Raw genomic sequence first — 8,050 nt, 5'->3', positions numbered from 1 at the left:
AAAATGTCAAAATAGCTATTTATGCAACAAGTGCGGAAAGTAGGTGATTTCTGATGAGTGTCATATAAGCCGATACGAGTCGGAATTTCGGAAATCATCTTTGCGCACATGTTTCAAAGTTTTCAAACAATGCTTTACTTTGCATTGTGCGAGTAAATAAAAAAACATAATAAGACAAAATACTTTAGTAATTATTAAAATTAAAAGTTATGTTAGTACAATTTTCGAATTTGAAAGACATTGGTTTTATGGGACTTATAATAGTAAAGTTCAAAATAAAATAAAAAAATTGAATTTTAAAAAGCACTAGTGCGGAAAAGTATTACTTTTCACACGATTTTTATGGGACTGATAGTGAAGTTAAAGTTAAGTTTAACTTCACTATCAGTCCCAGTCATCAGTTAAGTTAAAGTTAAAAGCAAAATAAAAAAAAATGTTAAAAGCACCAGTGAATATTGTGGAAAAGTACCTACTTCTTTCCGCACAATTTTGCTTCATAGAAAACGCACTTTTCGAGCACATACATTCTAATAGCTATTTTTATGGGACTAATAGTGAAGTTCAAAATTTAAAGAAAAATGAAAAGTAAAAAGCACTAGTGCGGAAAAGTACTTTCCGCACGATTTTGCTTCATAGAAAACGCACTTTTCGAGCACATACAGTGCTATTTTTATGGGACTGATAGAGAAGTAACAAATAAAAAAAAAGTAAAAAGCACTAGTACGGAAAAGTACTACTTTCCGCACGATTTTTCTGGGATAGACAGTGAAGTTCAAAATTTAAAAAAAAATTTAAAGTAAAAAGCACTAGTGACTAGTGCGGAAAAGTAGGTACTACTATCCGCACAATTTTGCTTCATAGAATACGCACTTTTCAAACACATACATCGTAATAGCTATTTTTATGGGACTGATAGTGAAGTCCTAAATAAAATAAAAAATTAAAAGTAAAAAGTACCAGTGCCGAAAAGTACTCTACTTTCCGCACGATCTTACTTTATAGAAAACGCACTTTTGTAATAGCTATTTTTATGGGACTGATAGTGAAGTTCAAAATTAAAAGTAAAAAACACTAGTGCGGAAAAGTACTACTTTCCGCACGATTTTCCGGGGACGGATAGTGAAGTTCAAAATGTAAAAAAAGAAAAGTAAAAAGCACTAGTGTGGAAAAGTATTACTTTCCGCACGATTTTGTTTCATAGGAAACGCACTTCTCGAGCACACATACATTATAATAGCTATTTTTATGAGACTCATAGCGAAGTTCATAATAAAAAAAAAATTAAAGTAAAAAGCACTAGTTTGAAAAAGTACTACTTTCCACACGATTTTTCTGGGACGTATAGTAAAGTTCAAAATTTAAAAACATTTGAAAAGTAAAAAGCGCTAGTGCGGAAAAGTACTACTTTCCGCACAATGTTGCTACATATAAATCGCACTTTCCGAGCACATACATTATAATAGCTATTTTTACGGGACTGATAGCGAAGTTCATAATTTAAAAAAAAAGTAAAAAACCCTAGTGCGAAAATGTACAACTTTCCGAACGATTTTTCTGGGACGGATGGTGGCCTTCAAAATTTAAATAAAATTGGAATGTAAAAAACACTAGTGCGGAAAAGTACTACTTTCCGCATGATTTTGTTTTATAGAAAACGCACTTTTCGAGCACATACATTGTTATAGCTATTTTTATGGGAGTGATGGTGAAGTTCAAAATTTAAAGTAAAAAGAACTAGTGTGGAAAAGTACTACTTTAAAAGTACCTACTACTTGCTGCACGATTTTGCTTCGTAAAAAACGTACTTTTCGAGCACATGCATTGTAAACGCACTTTTTGAGCACATGCATTGTTATAGTTATTTTTATGAGACTGATAGTGAAGTTCAAAATAAATAAAAATTAAAAGTAAAAAACCGGCCAAGAGCGTGTCGGGCCACGCTCAGTGTAGGGTTCCGTAGTTTTCCGTATTTTTCTCAAAAACTACTGAACCTATCAAGTTCAAAACAATTTTCCTAGAAAGTTTTTATAAAGTTCTACATTTGTGATTTTTTTCATATTTTTTAAACATATGGTTCAAAAGTTAGAGGGGGGGGAAGCATTTTTTTTCCTTTAGGAGCGATTATTTCCAAAAATATTAATATTATCAAAAAACGATCTTAGTAAACCCTTATTCATTTTTAAATACCTATCTAAAAACATATCATACGTTGGGGTTGGAATAAAAAAAAATTCAGCCCCCACTTTACATGTAGGGGGGGTACCCCAATAAAACATTTTTTTCCATTTTTTATTTTTGAACTTTGTTGGCGTGATTAATATACATATTGGTACCAAATTTCATCTGTCTAGTGCTAACGGTTACTGAGATTATCCGCGGACGGACGGACGGACGGACGGACGGACGGACGGACGGACAGACAGACAGACATGGCGAAACTATAAGGGTTCCTAGTTGACTACGGAACCCTAAAAGTAGGTACAAAACCTTGCTTGCTGTAAAAACCTACTTCATTTTATTCCCTTATAATATACTGATGAGTACGAGTAGGTCAATAATTGTACTATCAAATACAGAAACTAAATGACGTACATGTCAAATGGTAATAACTACGCAAATTCGAGTGCATGCGTCTGAGACAAGCTCTATCTATAGCAAACCAGTTTCAATGTAGAAAGACAACAAGGAACGGATAAAGCTTACCATAACTCAATGAAAACAGGTTTTAAAAACCCTATCGCGATAGGGTTTCGGAGTTAACTTAGTTAGTAGTTATGGTAACCTCATAGTAACAGATTCAATAAGCTTACCGTTTTTAAAGGTTACCTTTAAAAAAGCTTACCGTTTTATTTAGTAAGAAAATTGATTGGGTAAGCAAATTGATGAAGTTAAGCCTAAAAAGGGGTTTTCCGGTCCCTGGTTGTATCACTTAGGACCGGTTGCACCAAACCGTCTGACACCGTTAAAGCGTTCGTTAAATTTGATTATATGAGAAGTTCCATAGAAGTCTGCTGAGTGACGATGATGTGTCTGTCAAATGTGGTTGATGCAACTGGCCCTTAGGCTGCTTTAGGCGAGATGTCGCATGCGAGTTTTCCGCAAAGTGTCGCAATTGATCGGTCTGCTGTTTTGAGTTACACCTCAATAAATTGTCCGTAATAAAATAGTGTGCGTGTGGATTGAGTGAGCACCTTCCGAAAAAAAAAAAATATGCTGATCATTTAGTAAAAGTTCTAAAACAATTGTAAAACGAATCTCTGAATTTGTAAAAAGATAAATCAAAAGTGCTCACTCAGTCCACACGTTTTGAGAAAGTTAAAAATGTAAATATCTTAAGATTTGTAGCACCACAGACACTCGAAAGTACTTCAACATTTAGTAAAAAAATTTACTAAATATCCACCATCTAATAATATCTAAAATCGTATGCGATTTCGCGCCGTCTAAAGGAGCCTAACGTACTCTGGAAACACAAAGGGCCTGGCCGGACTGCCATGGTAAAATCGCCCCTGGCTAAATATGAAATATTGATATGCAGGATTATTCGTATTGTTACTACATGTACTACTACTGGATATTATGCCTCAAACTGTTTCCATTTACGAAAAAAATTAAAAAAAAGAAATTTAGTTTTTTATTTTTTTCTTTAAAACCGCGTATCCGATTGAGTTGTTCTTTGGATATTTTATAGATATATTAGGGATACATCAATAAAAAAAAAATTAACTTCCTGACTTTTTGTTAAGTACATTTTTTGACGTGATAACGTCTAATAACTCGTTACTACGGGCAGCATGCACGAAAAAGATGACGTCATTGTCCCGTTTCGCAATATAGCTTTAGCGCCATCTATTGGCGCGCGTTGGAACTAAGCGGCTGATCGATGCGCTCGGAATGGTTATAGCGTGTGGCCTGAGTAAAGCACCACAGCTGGGACAGATGGCGCGCCCGTGTGTTGTTCTCGTTAAGCTGAGTTTAGACCAGCAAGTTATTGCTGCAAGTTTTGAGACGCAACTATAGGTAAGAGTGAGTGGCAAATATCTGCATCTCTTTCTAGCATATACTTCTGTCTCAAAACTTGCAGCAATAACTTGCATGTCTAAACTCAGCTTTACAAAATTAATTATTTTAATTTATACGACTTTTTACAGAACATATCCCGTCTGAACTCATCATAGATTTAGAATTATTAAACTAGATTGTGTAGTTAGGTCAAAAAGTGTGTCCACATGAGAGGTCATTGTTTGGGCTGGTGTCCCTCTCGCACTTACTGACAATGTCAACATTATTCAGTGAACGTCGTTTTTAATTATACAAATCTTTGATTTATTGGCATCAAAATAATTACATTGTAATTATTTTCCAATTCTTTGAAATATATCGAAACCCTAGTTTGAATATAACACTAAAATAATATAAGAAGTTATAAAGTCAGGTAATATATATATATATATATATATATATATATATATATAAATACTACTATTATGGCTCATTAACACTGGCCACACGTGCGAGAGGGACACGAGCCCAAACAATGCCCTCTCATGTGGACCGTTTTCGATAGTTCAGAATAGCGAAAACGGTCACCTTTTTGTCTCAGTAATAAGGTTCAATTTAGTATGGCAAAAAATGTGATTCCGCTGTCCCCTGTCTTTGGAACTCACTGACAATGACATTTGGGCCGCTAAACATGGTACAATAGGGACTGAGCTCACACTTTTTTGCCATACTAAATTGAACTTTATCACCGGTGCAGAAAGGCGTTCTTGTCAGACTAGTAAAAGTTTTTGGCTTAACAACTCAATCTAGCTTAATATATTTAAATCTATGGCATAGAACAACATGTCGGGTCCCTATATATAGGTCTAAGGTTTTATTTGAAAATTGAAATGGTCATACAATGCCAAAAATTGTAAGTATTTGCAATATTACTTTCTATTATAGTAAAACATATATTTTTTAAGGATTATAATATATATACGTATGTTTTTTCATAGCCAAATCTGGTCTGCTTTGGCAAACATTGCCATCATTGCGGTAAATGGATGGAGCGAAGAGCTTTGAGGAAAGATTGTAAGTATTCACTTCTGATAATTGTGTTAAAGGTTTTTTATCTATCTACTCACACCAGTATTCCCAAAAGTTATTGGCAAATCACTAGAAAGAGTGCAGAGGAAGTTCTGTAGGCACATTTACAAACGACTGTACAGATATTACCCATATATGTATCCATCTCTATTCGTAACAGGAATGGTTGGTCTTCAAACTCTAGAAACCAGACTGAAACTGCTGCATATTATGCATTACCGCCAACTGTTTCACCATAGAGTAGATGACGCATCCGTGCTTGAGAGAATGGGGCTGCAAGTGCCAAGAGCGAATGTGGTGGTTGGCATGCCGGGCGCGGTGTCGGCGCGGCGGCGGCGGCGCCTGTTCGCGGCGGCCGGCGCACCGCTCGAGCCCGAGCTGCTCTTAACCGCATCATGTTGGAGACAGACGATATTGACATATTTGCTGATAGTGTTGGTGTGTTTTACACAAAACTCTTAAGGTTCATAGACTCTACACTCCTTAGGTGATTAATGTAATAACCATAGTTTAACTTATAAGTGTGTTTGCTTTTATTTATGTCAATTTAACATGTACATATTATATTACCACATGAGTGCTTTGGTTAAATACTGTTAACTTTTGTGTATTTTTAATAAATAAATAAATAAAAAAACGTGAAAAAAGTCCCAGAATCGGGCCCCTTTTGCTATACTCTGACCGCCCCTGTCTATACTACTGTAATGTTTGACGTTATCACGTTAAACTACCGTCCGTAAACCGACTTTACAGACAACCAATTTTTTTAATTTATGTTTTAAATATTTTTTTTTTACCACATACGAGTTAGCGACACCTACTATATTTTTATATAATAATCGCCATTTTATACTCCATTACATATATTTTTATCAAAAATATTAGTTTGGATCAACAATGTCAAAATAAGTTATTTATATATTTATATATTACTAGTATATTATATTATAGTACTTTAGTACGTTGCTCCTGGAAAGTGATGTATGAAAATTTTGGCATAATTAATGGAAGATTTTTTTTAATTGGGATATGTAGATTATAGGCCGAAGTTATTTTTCATCAACCCTCCCCACCCCTCCCCCTCTGCTTCACCCCTCTACCCCCCCTTAAAGAGCCGAAAATGCGATTTTTCTCGATTTCTGACAAAACCGATGAAGATACAGAAAAAGCGTGTAGGAACGAAGTAATCCTTAATGAATTTACTACAAATCTCTCATAAACATTTTAGTGCTAGCACTTATAGTTTTCGCGCAATCCATCACGAAAGTTGCTCCTTTCTGCAATTTTCTTTAATCTTATACTTTTAAACGAGCAATTCTTGTATATTTATTTATTTATTTATATATTTATTTACACTGACGATCTCAGAAACCGCTCTAACGATTTCGCAGAAATTTGTTATGTGGGGGTTTTTGGGGGTGAAAAATCGGTCTAACTTATCCTTAGGTCCCGGAAAACGCGAATTTTCGAGTTTTCATGCGTTTTTCTTCGCGCGCCATCTCGTGTGCAGTAGTTGTACTGTTAAGACAGAATTCTTTCGGTCGATGTAAGTACTATTTATTGCAAACACTAGATGGCGACACAGGTCAAGGCTAAAACGAATAGAAAAATACACTATTTGAGTTTTTGTGGCGAAATGCGCGCCATCTCGTGTGGAGTAGTTGTGTTGTTAAGGCTGAGAATTCTTTCGCTCGATGTAGGTACTATTCATTTTTTAACTAGATGGCGACACATGTCAAGGATACGAAACAATGCCCAGATATGAATAATAAGTTTTCTCCTTAAATGCTTACGAAATCGTCGGTTTGATAGTACTAAAATATTATAAACTCAGAATGAATTTCAGGGGAAAAAAATCACTACCATGGGCGGGACTTGAACTCACGGCCTCTAGATTGATAGATATGATAGATAAATGACGCTAGGGGTACCATTGATTCATATAGTAGAAAGCTGAAAGATTCGCTAGAAACTAGGGATGAGCTTTTGGTGGCTCAGTTGGTAGAGCCCTCGAGTTTCTATCCGGAAGCCGTGAGTTCAAGTCCCAACCATGGTAGTGATTTATCCCCTTAATTTTATTATAGTCATGAGTTTACAATATTTTAGTCGTATCAAACAAATTCCGTAAGCATTTTGGGACAACACTAATATTCTTTAAAGAAAATTGCAGAAAGGAGCAACTTTCGTGACGGATTGCGCGAAAACTATAAGTGCTAGCACTAAAGTGTTTATGAGAGATTTGTAGTAAATTTATTAAGGATTACTTCGTTCCTACACGCTTTTTCTGTATCTTCATCGGTTTTGTTAGAAATCGAGAAAAATCGCATTTTCGGCTCTTTAAGGGGGGGTAGAGGGGTGAAGCAGAGGGGGGAGGGGTGGGGAGGGTTGATGAAAAATAACTTCGGCCTATAATCTACATATCCCAATTAAAAAAAAAACTCTTCCATTAATTATGCCAAAATTTTCATACATCACTTTCCAGGAGCAACGTACTAAAGGGTAATACTAGTAATATATAAATAACTTATTTTGACATTGTTGATCCAAACTAATATTTTTGATAAAAATATATGTAATGGAGTATAAAATGGCGATTATTATATAAAAATATAGTAGGTGTCGCTAACTCGTATGTGGTAAAAAAAAATTATTTAAAACATAAATTAAAAAAAAAATGTATTTAACAAAAAGTCAGGAAGTTAATTTTTTTTTTATTGATGTATCCCTAATATATCTATAAAATATCCAAAGAATAACTCAATCGGATACGCGGTTTTAAAGAAAAAAATAAAAAACTAAATTTCTTTTTTTTAATTTTTTTCGTAAACGGAAACAGTTTGAGGCATAATATCCAGTAGTAGTACATGTAGTAACAATACGAATAATCCTGCATATCAATATTTCATATTTAGCCAGGGGCGATTTTACCATGGCAGTCCGGCCAGGCCCTTTGGATTTG

The sequence above is a fragment of the Leguminivora glycinivorella genome, chromosome 16, assembly GCF_023078275.1.
Source record: "Leguminivora glycinivorella isolate SPB_JAAS2020 chromosome 16, LegGlyc_1.1, whole genome shotgun sequence".
Taxonomy (NCBI): Eukaryota; Metazoa; Arthropoda; class Insecta; order Lepidoptera; family Tortricidae; genus Leguminivora; species Leguminivora glycinivorella.
The sequence above is the reverse complement of the archived record's forward strand: the minus strand, read 5'-3'. Positions refer to the sequence as shown.